The sequence below is a fragment of the Lepeophtheirus salmonis genome, chromosome 10 (assembly GCF_016086655.4).
Source record: "Lepeophtheirus salmonis chromosome 10, UVic_Lsal_1.4, whole genome shotgun sequence".
Taxonomy (NCBI): domain Eukaryota; kingdom Metazoa; phylum Arthropoda; class Copepoda; order Siphonostomatoida; family Caligidae; genus Lepeophtheirus; species Lepeophtheirus salmonis.
Genome location: NC_052140.2, coordinates 15,357,212 through 15,380,996, shown reverse-complemented (window position 1 = coordinate 15,380,996; position 23,785 = coordinate 15,357,212).

The window sequence follows — 23,785 nt, the reverse complement described above, 5'->3', positions numbered from 1 at the left end:
TCACAAGAAGGATTTTTGTTTATTTTAACAGTAAAAATACGACATAATCAGATTGGTTGCCACAGAACCTCTTAAAAAGTATATTTACATCATCGGTAAATAATTTTGCACAGCCCGGTACTGATGGCGTATTATCATTAAATCTAAAACAATTTTAGTCATTAATATCTTCACAACCCTGAAATCTATGTTTATGAAAGTGTGCTCATCAGATTTTGCTGAGAAAATTATAAAAGAAAAAAATACAAAATCTTTGAAATGTTTGCTAAAAAGAAGCCTTGTGGGACCATTATTGTGCTTTCATGCCAGGTGCACGCCCTAGGACGCAAGGCACACCCTAAATAATGATGTTAGAGAGCTTAAATTGATATTAACAGACATAGTGTCATCCTATAATTTTAAACTGGTGCAGTTTCTGCAAATCTGCAAATTTAAATCCAGGATTTATTCCGGAAAAACAAGCATTTTTAAGACTTTTTATGTTTTGTACAAAGGAAATGTTGCCTCCTAGCTCACTATTATATGTTGGCGTCTTGGAGAATAGTCTAATAAACATGTACATAACACTGTTGACTCCTCTGTGCTTCCTTTTCTTGTGGCAGTGCCAGCATTAATAAGGAGTTCCTAATCAAGGCCTGTGTCAGGCACTGAGCCAGGTCGGAGGCTGTAGTTTGAAGCAGAAGGGGGTGTTTTAAGTGATTGACTTCACATATGATACTTCAGTATCATACGTTCTAGAACTCATTCATTATTTTCTTCATTTTTATATTCCTTAATCCCAGCTAGGAGTGAAGAAAATAAATAGAAGGCTAGAACCACAGGATTGAAGGACCGACTAATAGTTCTTTGGTAACCTTGAATGGTAAAAAAGATTGAACTAAAAGGGGGGAGGGAGAGACTTATTAGACATTTAGAACTAATACTGATCCAACACTACTCATCAGAAAGTTAGATGTCTTACTCAGTTGCACCAATATATTATTTTGTAATTCTAGAAGGTCCCATGTAATTATGACTAAACTTATATCTAGTTACAAATAACTAGATGGTATTATTGTTTGGTACCCTGATGCTATAGTGGTACCGAGGTACTGACACATTTAAAAACGTACAATGTTTACTAATTTGATATTAGAAACTAAAATTAACGTTCTAATACGACCTATCAAAAATGCTACTGAGACGTAACAGCGACCAAATTTCTGACCCTAGCAAAAAAATTGTCTGTTTATAAAAAACAAGAATAATTGTTTCTTCTGCCAAAATATTAAAAAGTCTTAAAAGTCTGATTTTGTCCACCAATCCAAACATAAATCCTGAGAGTTCCTCTTTTAGTGCACCTAACAACATTTTTGTTTACAGACAAATTTGTCCTGATTTTTGAAGGAGAGGGTGAATTTTTTGAAATCATTAAAATTGTAGGCTACACACTTACTGGATAATTTTTATCAGAAATAATTTGATTTTCATCTTTCTTTATTTTGAAAACTTACAAATAGTTGGTATCTTGTATTAATACAGAAGTACCTTTTTGATATAATAAATTAGGGCGACCAACTATTTTGCAAAAACATATCCTTATTTTGCATCCTGAGAATGGTCTTATCCCATAAAAAAAGGACATTTTATTGATTTAAAATTAAAATACTCTGGGACATGATTTAAAAAGAAGAGATGTCCGGGCATAGGAAGACGATTATTAAAGAAAAATATTTATTTATGTTTCGACCAGCGGCGATCATCAAAGCCTATATGTCGACTTATAGTTAGTAATTATAAAATTATATAAATTGTCATTGTTAGTAAAACTAATATGGTTAAGATTAAAATATTACATGTTTAAAGATAACGTATAATTGCAAAGAAAAATTAATAAAATAAAATAAAACCAATGTGTAAATAATATATTTATAAATTTGCCTCCATTAAAAAATAACTAAAAATTTGATGAGGTGATCCTCACTTCCCTCACAAAAGTATTAATGTATAGAATTCCAAAGACTAACCTATGTATACCTATAATAAAAATTATATTTCAAAGTTTATATATATTGGTTTTAAGAGGTAAAAACCATGTTGTGATCAGTTTTGTTTAATTGTTTCGTATCCAGGGCATAGGAGATCAGTTCATCATTCTGTTTAAAATTTTGTTGAAGCGTAAAGGCATCCTCAATGGTACGTCTATGATACCGAGTTATGAAGCCAAGTCTTTTAATTTTGCATGGATTGCTATCATAATTACGAAAAATGACTGATAATGTAGTATCTATGTTCTTTAAATCTTATATCACGTGAGATTTAAGTTTCTAAGTCTAATTAATAATCCATCTACCACCTTAAGCCTAAAGTGGATGAACTCTTTTTGTTGAAAAAAAAAAGCAGGACACATTTACTAATATATCTCTCCAAGTAACGCTCCAGTTAATAAATTTTTGTATAAGCATCCCCTACCCAGCTTAAATATATCAAGAATCTTCTTTTTTTTAAATTAAATCTAAGGGCAATCTATATATTTTTTGTCAAAAAAGTATCGATAAGAACCAAAATTGCAGTAACAGATCCGAAACCGGTACCAAATATTGGAACCGGATATTGAAACCCATTTCTACTCATAACTAATTAATATAACACATACTGCCGATTTTTTTCATAGTTTACATTATCTATTCATTTGAATACTTGGAAAAAATGACAACAACATTTGGGAAATATTATAATTTATCATATAAATAAATAAAAAACTATAAATTAATTTTTCAGCTATTTCAGCATGTTTAATCTGTATTTTTTTTTTTTTTTTTTTTTTTTTTGCTATTCAATGAATATAAGTGCATGTTTTTTTTATGAAAATTAAATTTAATGAATCAAGTAACTGCATCCCTCCTTTGACGAATTCATAATATAATACAAATATATATAATTAATGAATTGAATTCAATCATTAAAAGATTTTTTTTTCTAAATATATAAGAAGGGCAGATGTTTATATGAAAAAAAATTATATTAATGAATTTTAATTAGTTACTAATTGTGTAGTCATCTTTAAAAAAAACAAAAAAAAACTTATGCTTATTCATCAATTAGTAAAATGATCATTTAAAGTAGAAAAAAACGCCCTTCAAATTATATATGTATATATAAATAGGTACTTGTATGATACCCTTATAAAAACATATTTATAATTGATAAACATCCACAAATAATGATTTAATTTTGAGAATTCATCCATTTAAAGAATATTTGACCCGTCAACTCAAATCAAGCTAGAAGATTTTACGTAAAATTGAATGTAGATTACATTTGTATTCTTAAACTAAACATTACTCTTTGCCATGGAATAATTATTCTTATTTACCCGATGTAAGTGTCAGAAATCACTCTTGAAGTAGCTTAAACTGATTGTTGCAATAAAAATATGATAAATTACTAAATTTTCAAATAACGGTTGTTAACTATAGTTAATATTATCGGACATCTTATTTCATCACAAATAATTGAATACTTACCGTATAATTGATTCAAATATGCCCAAGAAATATATATAGTAAAAAAATAATGTAAATTTCCTTGATTTTTGGTCAAGATTGATTTTATATTTGTTAAACTGGTCGTTATGAGTAAATTTTTAGTCAGTGTTTGTTACTTTAAGGATGTGGTTCCGAACCTATGGGATCGTGATACCAATGCCAAAGGAGCGTTGATTGATTTTGAGATGAATGCGTATGTTTTATAAAATACGGGGAAATATGTATTAAGACAGTTATATAAATTCACTCTATGAAACTAAATGTAATACTTTCCTAACTCATAAACACAATGAGTCAGTACTTTACAAGTTTGGTTTCTGTTTTATTGTGGTTGCGCCACTATTCCTTCCATCAGTTTTTACAAATTAACGGATTTCATCATTTAGTGATTATATATATTTTTTTTAAGAAAAATAAGAAAAAGAATTAATGGTGGTCAAGTTTATTGGTAAAAAGTCAAAGATATTTGAGGACTCAAAAGCATCAACAATTCCGTATGAAGCATTGAATGAGTCTTTTTAATTATCTCAAATACCATGGCGACCACGTGATGTTCTTCTTTGATGAATAATTAAAATAATGTATAGTTACTTTACAAATCTTTAATATATAATTCATAATTGCTATAAAGGGCAGTTTCTTGTTCAAAAAAAAAATCTACCTAAATATATAGGTATTAAGGCTGGTACAGTACGGGGTTGTACCGTGGTTCGGTTCAGTAAGACCCTTACGGGTTGGTAAGTTTTTATCTTAGTCTTGGTACGACGGTACGTATATATATTGTCATATATTAAATATTTTGATGTTGTAAAATGTTTGGTATTTTTTTAATTAATAGATTTAGATAGTGAGATAGGATTTTGTTATATAAGAAATAATTTATGTACTTGTTTATACACAAAAGAGTAAATGATTCACAAATGGATCAAATATATCCCAGTTGACAAAAACCGAGTTGTATGGTTGAGGGATAATTTAAATATATTTCTCAATGTTTTCAAGTTAGCATGTCGATACCTCACAACTTCTGGTACATCAGTATCTTTTAAAATAATATTTTTGACAGCTGGTGATATTGTTAGTGCTAATCAGTTGTCTTTATTACCGGAAAATGTAGGTAAGGTCATATGTTTTCAAATATATAAATATTATAGATTCATGAATAAAAGTACAATATAACCTGTTGATATTTTAAATCAACCTTTTTTTTATTGATAAAAGTTAAGTTTATTTATACAGAAAGTAAATAATTAAACAATTAAATATCCAAAAAAATAAATAAATGAAAAAACAGGGGTAATGACAATTTCATTGCAGATAACTATTTCACTATAAACACAGTTCCTTAGATTGAAGGATTTAATAATAAATAACAAGTTTTCAATATTCATTGGCATTCGAGATCTGAAGTATTTAAATCAGAATTCAGACTAACTCCCTAGATACGTATAGAAGGGGATTACTGAATATACATTTGTTTATAGAAAAAGTCCAGATGAATGCATTTGAGGCCTCAGACACTTCTAAAAGTAAGCGTAGTCGAATGAAGTCAATGATAAAATACCCAACTATTAAAAGTCCAAATTCGAAATCAGTTTCATTCAAGTTTTTCAGGCATTTATGGTACTAGTGTGCAGAACATATGGAATTTGCATTCATTGATGGTGGAGTAATTTTGGTATTAATAATAGTAATAATTAAATACATATATCCCAACTTTTTGGATGAATCTTTTCACCCATGAACGCGTATTTTTTATATTTATTTTCAAAGTAATTTGAGGAAACCCGCAAATGCCGTGACAATTAAAGCCTTTTTATACTTAAAACAATAATTATGTAACATTTTAAGTTTACCATTTTTAGGGTGACCTATTAATTCCATTTTTTGTTGTATTTTAATGAAAAAGTGATGTTTGTAAAGTTTTTGTCTTTAATAATGGTTTTTTGACCTCTATAAAACCATTTGAATCTGACATTTTTTAACGACATTCTCTTTTTTTTAAAGGATGCAGAAGTTTCAATTTTAAAATTATGGTGTTCAATTTCAAATGTTTCATCCAATTTCCTTTTCTGAATTGATACATAAGAATGTAATCCTTATTTTCCATTTTGAAGAAGAACAAGTTATAACCCTTTTAAATTCTTCAAATGCTAAAACGATCAGAACCACGGTACTTTCATCCAATTAGCAGCAACATCCACAAATATTTGATATAATAAATTAATACTCAAATTGAAGGAACTTTACATTGATTTGGGAACAATTTTAATACCCTCTTCCCCCCTATGCCAATGTCTGTGCTCCCTATAAGGTAATAATCGAGAGCTAGACAAGTTAAATTGGAATTATGTATGTACATAATTTTATTGATTCCAAAGAATTTCTCTCGTTGGAGCCACCATATACAAAATTAGTCATAAATAGAAATCAGACAATTTGGCATAAGACTTTAATATTTATTGTTTTTTGAATTATTACCGTAGAATGATTACATATGTTTTATACATTCATGGAGCTTATACATATGTATATATATTTATAGAGAAAATACTATTTCGACGAGTCACTACCAAGAGAGAGACAGAGAGATCATTTCTTTTTTGTTCACACGAAACAATTTACAAGTGTCATTTCCATATAAATTATGGTTTTTAAATAGCTTTGTTTTTCTGCAAATTGCTCTTACTTGAACATACCGGGTGCAAATAATATTCTGTTCACCATGGCGGGGACCCAAAACTTGCAGTAGTTCGAGTATCGTTTGAAAAGTCCGTGCATAGTCACAAAGATAGGACTACTGGCGCGTATCGAGGTTATGTTAATTAGTAGCATCTCTTGGAAGAACACACACTAGCTTTCAGCCAGATCCGTGTATTTCTTTCGGGTTGCCATTCGTTTGAATCAAGAAATCGGCTGGAAGATTATTGCCACTGTCTTTTTGGATTCCCATGGAATAATCCTCAATGACTATTTGGAAAAGGGTAAAACTATTACAGCTGTATCTATTATTCATCGTTATTGGACCGTTTACAAACCAAAATGCAAGAAAAAAACCCACAATTGGTTTTTTGTCAATTTTTTGAAAATTACATCCCATCCTTGATTCAAATTAATCCCAGACAGAAAAAAATATACCAATCTGTCTAAAAGTTGGTATCTCTTCTTTCAAAAGATGTTACTAATAAAACATAGTTTTGATGAGTGCAACTAGTGCCATCTCTTGGACTTTCCACAGACTTTTCAAAACGACACTCGTATAGTATTTACAATAAAAAAATATGTTTTGAGTTGTCTTAAATTGCGAAAAACGTAATTATTATGGAGTTTTAAGAAAATACAACTCAAAAATAATTTTTCAATTGTTCCAATACTATATTTTAAATTTAATATGTCCACTTTTACGAGCAATAACAGCCTCGACAAGCCATCAAACAGATGGGCAGCTCTTGACGATTAAGGTCGTGTCCATAGCGTACATCACTGTCATGATGACCGGTCGTCTCAAATCCAAATTTCTATTAGAGATGCGAGCAACATTCTCTCCCAGATTTCCCAAACTGTGTGATGATGTGAAGATATTTAGTATTAGTACTAATCTGTTCCTGTTTTTGTTTTTCTTGTTCAACCGAATAAAACAGCTATGACTATATTTCGGCTATTGCAATTTTTTTACAATTATATATATGTACATAACCAAAAATTTTACAAAGGAGTGAAAATCAAGACTGTGCTGTTTTTTATAAATGAGTTTAATATCCTTAAAGCAGTAAAATCTCCTGCAAAAAAAAAACTTTGTTAAGGGTCAAGAAGACTTATTTACTAAGTGAAAAAAGTGACGTGTATTTGACAAATAGCTTAGAAGCAAACTCCAATAATTATTTTGACAATAATCTTTTAAAAACAATCAAATTTAAACACTACTATTGCAAAAAAAAATAATATTATTTTTTTTGGAGCCATAAATATCCATGATTCAAACCTTTTCCGTCAATGATGTATTTACTAGGCTAGCAAATATCTAATTTTGCATGAATATTAAGGGTGTGGAGTTTTATGTACATATTCTTTAATGTTTTGTTTTTTTTTAAATATATTTTTTGACAATTTAAGATCACATATTTGGAAGACCTGGACTACTTTATGGGCTACCAAACGATGCGCTAAGAAGCTTAGGAATCACTGGAATATACCTATGCATATCTAATTTAATCTGCCCCCTTTAGTAACAAATATGATATTTCAGCGCACCTTGGAAGGGGAACATTTCTTAACTTTTTAGTCAAAGACATCTGATACCAGCTTTTGTTGACTGTGTCCATGATTGAGTTAATATTAAGGGTATCATATTGTAACAAAAAAAAAAAAAAAAATAGACCAAGACACTCCCGATTGCCTAAAAACCTCTGTCAAATGTCTTGTGTACTTCCAATAGCGCAAAAATTTTTAATTAATATATCTAGTTTGATTTTTACCTACTATAAATGATATTTTTTGGCGTCCTTTTTTAGGGCTTAAGCTAGTTACATATTATCTAGTTTATTTTATTGAAAAAATAATTGATGTTCACTAAATATTGTATCTAATTCATGTTATACAATAAGTAATTCCAAAATGTTTATCGTCGCACCAAGCAAATATATATATATATATATATGTGCATAAAAGCCTCTGATTCCTTTGCAGATTACATAAATTGTAATAACAATAAAATATTTCACACACCATTTAATCCTTAATTGAGCTCTTCTAGGGCGGATATGGATATGGGTGCCAAGAGTCAATCGGAGTGGAACAGCTTAAAACTTTATATCTCCTTTTTTCCCCTTTCTCTATCTAACTAAATATGTAGGGTTGTATAAAATATGACCTATCACTATTGCGAGACTTTTGCTATTTGGAACAAGAACATGGTTTTTGTTAAAGTATAAAGCTCTTATAATTATTATTTAATTCTTGAGGTGATAACATCAAATTATAAATAAAGGGTGTTGATGGTTATTTGATGAGTTATAAGAGTAAGTCTTGGCTGGACTTAGAGTAGACTTGAGGATGACTATTTGACTAATTCCCGTTTACAGAGTTGCAAACCAAAATCCAAGGATGGCCATATTGAAATTTTTTTTTTATAGAATCAAGAAAAAAAAGCAACTCAAAACGAATTTGTGATATGCTTCAATACTATGTTTAGCTATATTTTTATCATGTGTTCTCCTTCATTAGCAATATCAGCCTCGAGAAACTGTAGAACAGATTGACAGCTCTTGACGGTAAATGCCGTGTCCATGGTGTACCGCACTGTCGTGATGGCATCAATTTGTTAATTTGTTTATGAAATTCCTTCATAAATAATAAGAAATTGGATCGTTCGTAAAGAGGGTATCAGTACATCCCAACCCAGAATGGATTAACGTTTTGATTCATAATCAAATCATACATACTAATTCATACTTAGTAACGTGAATTGAGCCATTTCATTTGCTATGAAGGATTTTTTAGCAAAGCTGTTGTGAATATGGCTCAAAGTCCATTTATAGTCTATAAAAATTTGTTAAAAAATCGGATTCTTTATTGAATTTTTTTTTTTAAATGCTTACGATTTACAGCTCTAACTATATAATATGTCTTAGATCCCATACTCGAGTCACGTTTATCTTTACAATTAGAATATTTTTAGTGACAAATATGACGTCAAGATTGGAAGCGTACAATAACAATAACAAAAGAGTAAATTGGAACAGATGGGTCTCACTGGCCCTCAATTATAAAATTTGAAAACTTTCATTTATCACAACTTTGTGTGTTTTCATTCTTATTAGTAGTTGAATAACAATATCAATTGAAGCCTACATACAAGCATAGAAGGCAGAAGGACAAAAACTCAATTATTGATCAAAAACAAAAAGACACTCAAGGTGATTAAAGGTGACATGAAAGGGGAGAGGGCTACTGTATACTATTCCGGCCCCACACATTTTATTAACAATCTTGCTTGTTTTATTTTTCATCATTCCATAAATATTGTTATTGTTTCTACTCTTATTTAACGAGAAATAATATAATTTTCTTGGCTTTCTGCCATGATTACATAAGACATAGACCATCATGTAAATGGTACAATCAAGCCTATAAAACAACCTAGTAGGATGTGAAATATTATCAGAGTTCTCCTTATTGATGTCACAGCCTTATTTTTATTGTATCTCGCAACCTTTCCTCCTTAAAGAAACAGAAATAAAAAGGACCAAAAATCAGTTATTATGGAATTATTATTCACTAATAACTGTTGGGAATTAATTTGAACTAAGCCAATTAACGTTGCACAGAATATTAAAAAGGGGAAAGAAGTAGAACAGTAAATAGGTGACAACAAAGTTAAGTTTAGTATGCATTTGTTCCTGCCTACGTGGAAAGTTGCAAGATTAAACAACTTGTATTCAAATGCAATTTGTGTAAAAATATTGATAGTATGACCTTTAAATATAATCAATTTAGGTACGCTGTCTTTAAATTGATATAGTTTAAGTTAAATTGACTTCAGGTAAGTGAGTCAAAGACAAAAAGTACCGCAATTAGTGTTTTGTCCACCCTAATTAAGGACCAAAGACTGCTGTCTCTTCTAGTTCAGCCTCAGTCCGGTCCAGTTCATTCCTGTATATTGGTCCTCAAAATTTTAATAAGCTATCATTGATGACGTTACTCAACTTTCTTTCATCCTCTATTTAAATCAGTACTTACAATCTTAAGGACTGATCATAAGACTGGACCGAAGAAATAAAGACCGAAACAACAGCAGTTGCAACTGTCCAAGTTTAAAACACTCATAATGGAGAAAGAAGTTAGAAAAGTCAACAGCTGACAACATAGTAGAATTTAACTTTATTATTTTAAGGTATTATCGTGCTACACTTTTCCCTGATCTTAAAGGCTGATTGGTTAAAATTGAATAGTTATTTTTAAGCTGTTTCCAATTTTCTTTTAGTATCAAGTTGTTCCTTGATTGAATCCCGCAAACCTTTTCCAAAAAACAAATAGGTAAAAATTTCCAAAATCTGTTTGGTAGTAGTTTTAGTCAGTATAACTGTAATATAGGGGTACTTGAGTATTGAAAAATTTAAAAGGATACTACACTAAACGATATTGCAACTGTTAGTGCCAGTTCCAATACATCATAAGACAAATTGCGTGTGTGATGAAATATGTCCTCAAATTTATTACTCACACCCCCATCTAAAACAAAATTGTGTTTTTTTATTGAAAAAAAAACAAGAATATAAACTTATTTTTTCATTTATCTTCAGATATCTGAACTATGACCTATCTCAAACAAGAATCTTACAGACGCGCAAGTAAGTGATTCCCAAATTTTCTCAACCACCTTTTTTCGTTGTATTTTTAGTCGAAAATGTGTCAAAACACCAATATCTCTGTTAGTACCGCAATCGCTACGAAAATATTGGTATTGTGACAACGATTTACATGTCGATATTAGTGATGTCACGATACGGATATGTTTGCGTGGTTCTTGCAGACATATATTTATCGGTATTTCCATATTTTTCATTTCTTTTTCGACTAAAGAATGTAGTTATAAGTACTTGACATGCACTTATAAGGACATCTACAGGATTTTAGTTGGGAATGTGGGCTACTAGCTCCGAAACTTTAAGACTTATTTTTTGTATGGAATTCGTTATGTCATAATGGTTGGGAATTGTTCAGAGCTTAGCATGAACTCAATCAAATTCAACCATTCAAAGTTTGGCACACTAATCCGGAGACAAGAAGAAGACAAATTTACAGATAGCAAAACGGACCGGGAGAGCAGAACCCAGGACTTTTTGGGGAGTTATTTCCTATATTATAATTGAAAATTTGTATTTGGTCGACTCCTTATAACTCCGTGCAAAATCGGGTATTACGATTTATACTTTATAATGTAAGCTAAGCTATTTTCATTTTTTATTTTATTTTAGCTAACCTGTAAACCGGAAATGGGTGAAAGTTCAGTTTCTTGTTTAGTCTCTGATAAGGAGAAAAGAAGTAGACAAATACACAACTGACAAAAAGTACATGAAAAAAGTTTTATGTACATGAAGAAAAACTGTGATGATTTGAACTTGTACTCACTAACGTCCTACCTACAATCTACATATCCAACGGATTTTACCCCTCCGACATCCTCCCTAAGCAAACCTTAAGCACACATAATAAAAATCACCTTTCATCCCTGTAGTTTTTTGTTTTTCATTATTATTATTAGTGGGGGTACATATTAGTTCATTTACATAAATTTAAATAAAGGTATTTCGACTTGTCAATTTGACTTTTTTTTTTTTTACCAAAGCCCCTTGTTATGTTAATGTATTCTTCGTTTTTTTTTTGTGAAAAAAAAATTTATTGTACGTACAATGTAGTACATAGAAGTCTATTTGTAGCGTGTCAACATAAGAATAATCTTCTACAAAAATCCCGAAAAAGAGAAATTGCCAATTTGTATTTTTTACTTTATAAATACAGTCACTATTTTTTTTAGTTTCGAATTTAGGGATTTATCCATCATATTTTTATTAATAGCGGTTTGATAATTTGTATAAGATTTTAGTGCAATTTGCAGTGCCTACGAATGATATACCAAAAAAATTTAATTATTGAAATGCAATGTTGTTCTGGTGAATCACAGATACTGAAAACTTTGGGATCGTAATAAAATAAATAAGTACTGGGGCTAGTATTTGCAGAGGGCACTACGTCTTAATAAATTTGCCCACTGATGATTTAAACTTCCTAAATTCTAAGCCCTCTTCTCTTCCCAAAAAAGTTATCATTTCAAAAAAAAAAAAAAAAAATTGTCTGTTTTTAAAAATCCTATAACATCTGAATTAGCTCCTAAACTTGTGGTCGGCCATGTAAGTGTAAGTGAATTGGCAAAATAAAATACTCAAAAGAATATAAAAATAGGTTAATTACCTATACCTATTTTTCTTGCATGACAAATGAGACCGGCGTTGAGTAAAGATGGAACATTTCAATCATAGACTGTAGTGTTTTTCTCGACAGTGCCCACAACTTTTTGATGCTAGATCTCCTCTTTTTGAAACTGTTTCTCAGTCCAAATATAACATATTAATTTGGATGTGTCCAGCGGATCGTTGAAACATAAATTTATTAAAACATTTTAATAATAAGACAATATCTTCGAAAAGCGAAGACAATTTTTTTTTTGAAAATGAGGAGAGAGATATTTGAAAAATTAGGACGTTGGAGGATCATGAAAGTTGATGTGAAAAGTCTCATTATGTAGATGAACTAGCAAGTTTCTATCTTATTGAGTATTTGGGGGAGGCACTCGGACTCATTATGTGGAGGAAGTTGTGAGTTTGTCTCTTATGGGGTATTTGTCCGGAAGGGAATCAGAGTCGATCTGTGGACTAAGGGTTGAGTCTGGAGAAGATCACATCTCATTATCTAAGGCATTATGTCATTTTTTCGTATCGCCCATGACCATTACAGTATACTTACAGGATGAACGTAATAAGTATCAAATCCATCCACTTTAAAAACAAAAAATAGCTACAAGTTGAGGACTCAAAAATTAGAATCCTCTTCGAGGCCGTCTAGGCTTAGTTCTAAAAGTCTGACAATTTTGTACTTGCCACCATTAGAAAAAGCTAACAAAAGCTACCATTTGATTTTGTTTTGTTTTTGTGCGATCCAAAATGTCCAAGTAACAAAAAAAAACGGGCAGAGGGTCTGCAATCTCCTCTTTGCACAATCGAACTCTGACAAGAAGATATTCACAGTGGACACTGTTCTTAACAGGAGAAAGGATCGTTTCTTGGTTGAATCAAGAGCTCAAGTAGATGGACCTTCAGGACCAAACATCCAGCTCAAGTCATGGTCCTCGGCGTCGTGGTGTCCGATGGGAGCATGCATCCCTACTTCTTCAAGGCCAACGAGAAAGTCAACACGGACGTCTAATACCAGTTCCTCAGGTACCATATCTTGCCATGGTTGAAGAGCACGTTCCCCAGGGACAACTATGTGTTTACCTTAGATGGCACCCGGCACACACGTCCAAGAAGGTGCATCATTTGTGCAGGGAGAACATGGATGCCTGCTGGCCGGCAGACTTCTTGCCTTCGTCCTCACCCGACGTGAACTCTCAGGACTCCACTAGTTGATGCTCCTTGGAGGTCAAGATGAATAAAACTTTTTATCCGAATGTCGATGTCCTCAAGTCCGTGACCACGGAGGAGTGGAACAACTTGTCCTCGGACTTCATGAAAACCAGCTATACTTCTATTCGTCGAGAAAATTGTGCAAAGTGAAAGCGGCTTTTAAAATTTTCTAATCTTTGAGTCCTCACCCTGTACATAAATAGAAACGGGGAAACTAGCAATTGTGATGGATTGAGTCGAGATCCCACTTGTTATCATTTAGTTATTTGCTTACTTTTAAAAAGTTGCAATAATTGAATTTCAAATATCCTCCGTCGCTGTCTCCAATTTCGAGATAGAAAAAGAAAGTATGGCATACAGGCTAACTTATACAATGTACCCAAGATCAAGTAAGAGAAGGACTACTCGCTATATAGTCTTAATGAGATCATACGGATCTAGTAGGAAAATATTAGTACAGTGACAGCAATGACATATGGGCAGAAAAGTCTCGTGCTTAACAATTAAAACACGGTTTATTTTATTCATAATTGGCTTTTTTTAAATATTCTTATTATTTATTTATATTCAATTTATGTATTGGAAGCGCCATACGATTTTCAAGCCCAATGGTTTATCTTGAACATATTTTATCCCATCAAGAAGCAGTGTAAAATTAAAACACGAAATGGTTTTGTGATTCGTTCTTTTGATAATAACAAAAGTAGTGTGACACTTAGTACAATAACTTATACCTAAACTATGGAACAGATTGTTATGAAATTTTGACAACTATCTTTTGAGAATGAGTTAAATTAAAAGCACCCTCTATGTGGTAAGCCTGGTAATTTTCAGTCCATGCATTATTAAGATAATTAGAAATACAAATATAATCAAGACTCACCTACAAAAAAATCATCCCAACTACTTTTACGTTGATTTATTCTAGACATTTTGGAAAATTTATTTTTCTTTTTTTAAGATATGTCCTTAAACACACGTAACATGGGTACATTTAAACAGTCAAAGATAAGTCATCATAGACCCAAACTACATATTAATATAGGTAGACCATTCCTACTCTCAAAATACATACATATAAATAGTTAAATGTATAAAGAACCATCAAAGATAAAACAAAGCTTCATAGGGAAAGAGATTTATGGTTCCTTTATTGAATTCTCATATGATAGAATATGGTTTTAATTTTTCATAAGCGACCCCCTCTCTTAAAAAGACCTTGTTTGACATTCCCTGTCTTCGATAGATACCTACATACATAGAAACTTGGAAGTACATGGTAGAGTAGTTCTATGTGATATCAATCTATGAATAGAGTGTAGTGTTGGACTCGAGTTATAACTTTCGAGTTAGGTGTATTTCAAGTAATTGAATATTGAGTCGTGTCCGAGTTTATGAACATAGTGTCAATTGGAGTTTGAGTACAGACATAGAGAATATAAATTCAATATTGTTTCAATAAATTGATGAAATAAAAGTTATTCAAATACTGGATGTGCAAAAAAAAAAAAAATCATTACATTTTTCATAAATATTTAAATTTTCACAGAGACAACCTTTTTTGACAGAATTACTTGAAAATTAGCTTTAATTATACATAGAAACGTTTAAAAAGAGCTTATATGATGTATCTGTCTCTCATATTAATCAGGGTCTGGATCCGGTCCCGGAAGGAGGAGCAGTCGCTGATGAAGTATTTCCTTGGTAATTTTCTCATTGATGGAGGCAAAACTAATTCCTTGACTATAATAGATGTTCGATTTGTTTTAGATTCACCGTAGTTTTAGACACAATAATCCCTCAGATGAAAATCTATACTGTTGGCGGAAAGGGGGCATATTTTCTTCACAACGAAGTCATAGCAATGTTCACTTCATCAAACTGTCTGAGACAAACTTGGTGCTGAGATTTATTGCATGGTCCGCATTGGGACACCAGTCACATTGGAAATCTCGATGTTGTTGTTGACAAAAATCCTCGTTAATGTGCAATGGCTATTCCTCCTTTGTAATATTAATTTTCTTTATATCTGAATCATCTTTAGCCATGATGCCCAAAACATCACCAAAGTTCCTGCCACTAAAAAAAGAAAACCATCCGATATCTGCATCATAACAAAATTGCCGGTGCATACAAGTGAGGATTTGATCTTAACGCCCTGTGTTACGTCAGTTTGACGGAATACTTTTATAAGAAAGGCGGTCAATCACTAAATAAAATGTAGAACATTTATAAAAATATTTATTTGTATCATAGGAAATTATACATATATTATATATACTTTTTTTCAATATACAATTTAATGAGACAGGGAGTATTTTAGGCGGTTAGCAACTCCCTTCTCTAACAGTTGTATCTAGTCACAAAAAAAGCATAAGCTATTTGAGATCACCGTATAGTTATTAGCTTTTCTGAGCTGCATTACTCACTACTAATTAAATTTCTATAGTTAGATATACAGCCAAATATATATTAGGCGGTCCGGCAAATGAAAAAGACTCTGCTTGGTGCAGCTAACCTCTTAAACCATCCTTTTTTTATGCTACATTCTATATTTAAAATCTGTATACGACCACTAAATGCAGTGGCAACCTTAAAACAGGTGACTGCAATTACAACAGAAAATGATATTACTGTATATTTGAATATTTTGTGTATTGACCATTTGAGTTTATTCGATTATTCAAATACTATTTTGGGTTAAAAAAAAACAGTAGTAATTTTGAGAAAATTACTCGACTTTAATAAAGTCGAGCTTTTTTCGAGTTTGAGTAATATTCGAATCTAACTCTAATACCTAGTGATCATATCATACATAAAAGTACACGTAACTAACTATAAAAGCCAAACATTGTGGCTTCTTATTTTATTTTCTTTCTTTAAAAAATGAAAAATAAAGAAGAGAGACACAAGCGTGATGACTTGAAAAAAAATAATAACAAGTATAAAAAAACATTTCTTTATTTATTATGAATGGATTTCCATGTTTATATATATTCTACAAATGTTTATTTTTCTATATGTACACGGGGTTGTATTTAATTTAATAAATATGCTATGGAAAAATGGTTCACCCATATTCAAATATTTCCCAATCTACCACGCAAGTACGTATGTCAATAAAATGCTATTCAGAAAAGGTTTTAAGGTTTAGTATCCCCTATGAACATAAAAACATTTATAATAACTCAGAGAAGAGCTGTTCATTATATCGTAGGCTCTGTTCTAAAACATGCTCTTTGGACGAAAACTTGAATTTAAAGAATAAATAAGTGAGAAATCCCCATATTTATCTTGTCAATGGGCTTGTGAGTTTGACAAAAAACCAAAAAAAAAAAGACCTGATATTAATGATAAGGTACACGCCATACTTCTGTAGTGGCTAAATATACTATTTGAATGACGTATTTCATATTAAAATTATATTCTTTAATTCTCAACATATAAAAAATAAAGTTCAGTCCTTGATGGCCTAACTCAGCTTCTTTTTTTTTAAATCCGTTCTAGTATAGAGAATCTGAAGGACAGAAGGCCTTAAAAACCAGTCCTAAGACTGAACAAGACTGAATATATAAGGACTAATTCTATACTATCATTATTATTTTATATTCTTCAATCAGTATTTTTGATAAATTTTAACCGTTGAGAATATTATCTTTTACAGTTAATATCCATTTCTCTTGAATCCATTTTTTTTAAGAGGCTTTATTTTAGATTTTAGGTTGAATTATTTACAAATCTTGACCAAATTAACTGTTGAATTAAAAATACATTTACTGGTACTTTATTGTAGTTTTTTTGTTCTAATGACTGAATATTTTAAATTGAGATAAAGATATATAAGGTAATATAAACTATAATTAAAATATATTTGGATTGTCCTAGTGGCATTATATGAACACAACATTTGTCTCGGTCAAAGAAAATCAATTTTCGGGAAAAAATAGTTTTTTCCTGTAACAAAAAAAGTTTCATTCAAAAATCTTTCAAATATATTTTTGGTGTGAATGGTTCTATAAATAATTTTAGATTTCACCATATAGTCAAATTATACAATTTATTATATTAATATCTCTTCATATCCATATAATACTTCAAATAACTGTCGAAATCCAGAGTCCTACTACATTAACTTAAATACATATACTCGTAGACTTCATTTAATTAGCATGAAAGACTTTGTGGTTTCTTATAATAAATGGATTATACATTATACACATACCAAGTAGTCTAGAGATTCAGGTTTGGCGTTAAAGGAGGTCAAATTTTTTTTGAACAAAATCCCCAGACCCTAACTGATTGAAACATTTTTGTAATATAAGCTGGTTAAAATACATGGAAAAGTAAATTACCTTGTTTTTTATTTAATATTGATAATACTTGATGATTTTTCCACCGCTGAATTGAATTTATTCACTATTTTCAGTTAAGAAATCTGGCCACCTATATTGAATGGGGATCCAAAACTTGCAGTTCCATGATTAAGTGACGAAAAAACTGATTTTTATGGAATCGAGAAAAAACAACCCCTAATCTAGGTGTTATATGTTTAAAGACTATAGTCACCTATATCTTTATTCAATATCTAATCCTTTACAAGTAACAACAGCCTCTAAACACCCGCGAATAAATTGGCAGCTCTTGAAGATGAGCACTGTGTCTATGGTGTCCATGTCATGATGGTAGCTCGGAGCGAATCCAAATTTGGATGAGAGCTACGACTAATATTCTTTTTTAGGAGTCTCCAAACTTCCAAGTCCAAGAGGCTGATGTTGGGTAATAAGTATTGATTCTGCTTGGCTGTGTGGGAGTGTACACAATCCGGGGTTCCTCTCAGGATAGATGTGCTTCAGAAACGGCAAAACTGTGTAACTTAGCACCTTTTAGTACTCCTCTTCACCAACTCTCTCTCAAACCTTGAAAAAGTACAACAATATCTTCTTCCTTTCACTGTGCAATGACGCCCAGGACCATCACTTGAGGCAGGTGCTTGGTACAGCAGGAACCTTTTTGTTCAAGTAAATTGTCTCATTCCCGAACAAAATGGCATCCAGTAGATCTGTAATACATTAAATACGTATACTTTTAGAGTCCACTAAGGCCATATTCAACACTTTATGTCTTTATATAATATATATTGTATAGATATAGATACACCTTTATATAAAAGATTTCCTTTTACATTTTATATACAGAGTAAGGAACAAAGAAATGGATATCTGATAAGTCATAAACCTTGTCAAAGCACTGTCTCCACAAAAACAAATCAATGAATATAATATATTGTATTGTTTCATGATGGCTCAAACAAAAAAAAAGAAAAAAAACATAGAAGCTTATCAATATTCTTTATGAATATTTATATGTATACACGGAATCACAATGGCATATATATATAATATATACCATTTATTCAACGAAATTACATATTACAGTCATATGGATATATGAAACCATCCAAAAAATACTCGTGCAGAAATCAAAACTTATTTTTCATACACTTTTGGTCAAACATCGTTTGTTATTATTTGATTTACCCACGACTTGGCTGACAAGTGGGTACGTGGAATAATGAAGAAAATGTATGTACATATTATTAAACTTTGTTTTTTTTTTTGCTTATATTTTTTTTGTCTTTAAAGCCATTTACCTTTTATTGTTATGCATTATTTTAACTTTTTTATTTTTTTTTAAATTATCATAACCACTTAATTTTTATGTATATATTTCAAAGTGTCCTCTAAGCAAATTACATGAAAACATTACATTATTTTTAGAAAGTTCAATCTGAGCAGTTGGACAATTGTTAATACTGAATCAAACTTTTTATAATCATATACTACTCTTTTAAAAATAATACCCGTAGTATTTTTGCTACAAAGGAAATCTTTTGGCGTAAACACAATTGACAATTCGAGGCGATATTCTTTTTCAATCAATACTCATAAAATACTGAGTGTCACAAAATAACTATTATTTTTTCAAAAAGCTATAAAACAAGTGTTTTTAAATCAAAAATGCTTTATTTTGGTTTAAAATGGTAGTAGACATTTGAAATTGTGTTTAATACAGTTTTAAAACTAATATCAGATCGATGACGTCTCCCATTCCCCGGTAATAGAATAAATCGAACTGATGTATTTTAATGAGCAGTGATTTTTGGATTTAATTTGTTTCTCGTTTAATAATTTTTTATTTAAATGTTTTAGAGCTAAATTTTGTAGAAAAAAAGCTTCACAATTTAATTTATAAAAATATATTGTAGAAAATTGTGAATGGTTAGTTGATTATATAATCAACTTATGGGTAATTTTCCAAAAGTCTTAAAAATCTGGGGATTTCCTGGAATAAATCCAGTCCTAACTATATGATTGTAACAAACTGCAATAGTTTAAAATTCTTACATAAGACTGAATCTGATGGTGTCAATTTTAGCTGTCTAGCATCATATTCCGTGGAGTAATTCGCATTTAAATAATTTTGCATTTTTTTTCTATATTAGAAATTGAAGGAATTAACTGATTATCATTAATAGCACAAATTATAACAAAGGAACTAAATTGAAGTTGGTTTAATATTATGCCGAATCATTTTTTGGTAATGTTCGACGGCAAACGCACGTTTCTTACTTCTCCAACGCATGACTGTTTTTCCAAAAAAAATTAAGAATCTTACTTCTTGAATGAAACCATGCATGCCCCACTACTACTTCTACAACTTGATTGCCACGCTTTATTTAAAAGGGCAATATGTTGTAGCATTCTAAATATGCTTGTTTTTTAACTTTTAATCCATTAACAAATATTTTATTCAGATATGAAAAAAAATAAGTACATATTTAAATCTACATATAATTTTGCAAAGAATAAACTAACTTTATTGTGAGTTACTAATTTTTTTCTATGAAAGGGATAAATGTTCAAATCGAAAATTTTTTAAAGACCAGATTTTATAAGCAAAACGAATTAAAAATTTGCACTCAGCGTGTCAAGATATATTAAAATTAAATAGGATATTTTTTGATGTCTTCTGTAAATAATCAAAGTGCTTCTAAACTTATCTAATTTTTTGCATTTTCATCCAAATCATATGTAATATTTATGACAAATGGTTTTTGTTAAAATGTATCTCATACCCAAACCCAAAGATATAACAAAGTCAGTGATTGTATTAATAAAAAACCAGTTAAATTATATTCCCATCTTAATCACTAACGATTTATGCAAAATAATTTGTTGATGAAAGATTGTTAAATTAATGTGGGGGAGGGTATACACCATGCATTAACACGCTTTTTATTTTAAAAATACAAATAGTTACCTAATTCATTTCAATTAAACTTTAACTTTCATAATTACGAGAAAATGGTATCACTTAAAGCTTTTAAAAAAAGTGACCAAACACGACTTTTACTGTCACTAGATTCCTGGTTGGACTGACATCCTTTACCCCACGTAAGATGTCGCTGTTTGTAATATCACATATCATGACATCACTGTATCATTTTCAGTCATTTTCCCTCATGACGTGAGCAACTTTTTTTCCTTTCGCATAGTTTATCTCAGTTAATAGAGGCTGCAAAGATAAATATGAACAAAGATATGTGTAGCTGATTGATTGAGGGCGATGATATCGCATAACTTCATGTCAACTGTTGCCAAAGCCCCTACACTATATAGAATACTTTTATATTTTAAACTAAGATATCAAGAAAAGTAATTCATATATTTAAATATAGTATAAACCTCCCCACAACAGCGGACGTGAATTTATACAGTAATATCTTACTCAAGAAAAGCTTTTATCTGCATATTCTCTATGGTTATGGTAAAATGTTCAACACCCATAGTGGACAAAAAAAGTATCCCTACTTTGTAAAAATATTGACCCTGAGATCTTCGTTTCATCTCTTTGCTTATAGCTTTGTTTTACTGGATGGACAACCATAAACTGATCAAGGGCACTGTTGCTGCGTATTTACAATTAAGCAGCTGCTGGTATGATATATTCAACTTCTTTTTTGTTTCTCTAAAATTACAGTTCGTTGTAACATACCATAATATAAGACATCCTACAAGCGACAGCTGACTTAAAAATACGTTTTTTCAACGTTTTCTCTTTGTTTATTCACTCTATCAATTTATATGGCTAGATTTGCCGAAAATGTGAGTCAAAATGAGTGTGTGACTCTTTATGTAGCAATTTGAACATGGTTTTTTTATTTTTCAAAGTTTTTATGATAATTATTTTATTCTTAAAAAGAGAATATCCAGGTACAAAATAACCATGAGTAACTAAAAGACGAATATTAACACCTAAGATTTGTTGGAGAGATATACAAGTAAGTGTCAGTGGTTGTTAAACTTGGAGATGAATTGAGGATCGATATCGTGGTCATTTTTGTAATATCTATCCCTGAAACAGAAAATAAATTATGTTTGTTTCCTTCATCTTAGCAATGGTCGCAGCTACACAAATAAAACTTAATGACGGCTAAGCTGCTCTCCTTTCAAACATTCTTCAAAATGTCAGGGTGCCCATGTTAATTTCCAGTTAATTTTTTGTTTGAATAACGAAGATTTTATTTTATACAACTCTATCGATGGTTTACCCATATTATGCGTTTTTATGTGACGTCACTGGATAGAGGTTTTTTAAGTATATAACTTAATACTTGCTTTCAAGCTGATGGTACTGTTTGTTCATTTGTGACGTCAGAGAAAAGGCTCCATTCAAATATCTACCCTGTACAAAACGTATATCAACAAAATGAGTCGTAAAAAATTTGTTTTATGTTTCTAATTACAAAATATCATCAGAAAAAAATAATTGTTTTTCTCTAAATTGAGTCTGATTTACATACGTATTTTTCAACTCTCATCTTTTTATATCAATAAAATATTCTAATTAACCCTTTGGAGTCATCACAAAGTACAATTAAAGGTTGCATAAGCTCACTCATAATTAAAGAAAAATAATAAGATGGATTCTATTTGAAAGGCAATATCGGGGCCAATTTAAACATTTTTAATCAAATGAAGGTTTTAAACCATAGTTTACATTCTGTGGTATCTTTAGCTTATCCAGAAATTTGTATTCAAGTTCAACAATTGGGCAAAATATGTTTATGGAGTATAGAGTTACATACATTTATGAAGTAAAACAATTTGGGGAATATTCCTCGTCTTGATTTACGTTCAAGTTTGTTTTTATGTTAACTCACTACAACTTTGTTTCTTAAAACGTTGACTAAGATGAGTACATTTGTAATGAAAAATGCTACAGAAATATTTTCAAAGCACAAAGTTATATTTTAAAGAAATCTTTATTTCATATAAAAACCTACAGATTTAATTATCTCTTACTCAAAAAAAATATATATTTATGATTTGCAATGTATGATTAAATTGACTTAAAAGATTCAGATTGAAAATCTTATTTTTAGAAAATTTAAAGTCTTAAAGGAGCTTTATTATTGATGTGTATTTAGGTTATAGCTACACTAGTATTGAAAGGAGATGAGAACAAAACCTTTCATAGTTCAAGAGCTTAAACTTAAAGGAATTAGGCAGAGTTCTTCCTTTCCCCAAAAAAGAGTTCATCCACCCAAGTCTTAAGGTGGTATACCTCGAGGAAGACGATTAACTTTGTCTCCATGCGGTAGAAGGTTGGAGAGGACCTCAGACACTCTCCAGGAGTAGGTAGGCCACCCTCTGTGTCCGTCAACCACCTGAGGTCGTCCTTTCAAGGAAAAGCTAAATTCTTCAATTGCTGACACGGTCAGTAAGATAAAAAATTACCCATCAGTGGTGTCCATGGCTCTAAAAAAGCAGGAGTAAAGACTTTGCAGCGAATTCCGTGGCCTCTGTTGGCAGAACAGAGAGAAAAGTATTTTCTGATGAGAAGACCTTTACTCTTGACCCTGTATTCAACAGGCAGAATGATTGAGTAGTACCATTTGGGGATGTAGCAGAGGAGCACTGATATGTCTCCGCCATCAAACACCCTGCTTCAGTGATGGTGTTAGGACTGGTGGTACCCGACGGGTAGGCCATGAGTCCTGTGTTGTTCCCTCTA